Consider the following 480-nt stretch of genomic DNA (forward strand, 5'->3'; position numbering starts at 1 on the left):
CTTGTAAGGAGTTCTTTTTTTTTTTCTTCTTCTTTTTTTTTCATTTGTTTTACTATCTTATACTAGAAAAAAATAGTTAATTCAGAGACAAAACGGCAAACTGTTGTTCTGTCTTCTTGTGTGGTTATGTGGTCGTTCTACAGTTCAGTCTGTGAGCGGTCGGTCGGTCGGTCGGTCTGGGACGTTTTTTTAGATCCCGTCCACGGAGACGGACGGAAGTTAAACACCCCTCCTCCCCCCCGTCCCCCCCCCCTCCCCCCGACCGCGTTACATGTAGCACCTGGTAGAGAGAGTTCAAAGGTCACGGCCGCCGGAAGGGGCCGAGCGCACGTTGTTTTCCCAAGGCTTCTTAGAGTTAGAGAGAGAGAGAGAGAGAGAGAGACGGATGGCTTTTTTCGACTACGAAGGGAAACGTCCATAAACTCAGAACTTTCCGGTACCCGTGTTGTTCACTGATGTTTGTTTTTCTTTCGTTTCGTT

The 480-nt window shown here is 47.5% G+C and overlaps 1 protein-coding gene across 1 annotated transcript in view; it reads right to left on the reverse strand.

The window, feature by feature from the left end:
- Nucleotides 1-268: 268 nt before the first annotated feature.
- mbd5 (methyl-CpG binding domain protein 5) overlaps nt 269-480 on the reverse strand; it is a 31,426-nt gene continuing 31,214 nt past the window's right edge. Inside the window, exon 14 of the mRNA XM_080422005.1 lies at nt 269-480. This exon is cut by the window's right edge and continues 351 nt beyond it. The gene's annotated coding sequence lies outside the window, so the exon portion shown is untranslated.

Source organism: Gymnoscopelus braueri, assembly GCF_963280865.1.
Source record: "Gymnoscopelus braueri genome assembly, chromosome: 24".
Lineage (NCBI taxonomy): Eukaryota > Metazoa > Chordata > Actinopteri > Myctophiformes > Myctophidae > Gymnoscopelus > Gymnoscopelus braueri.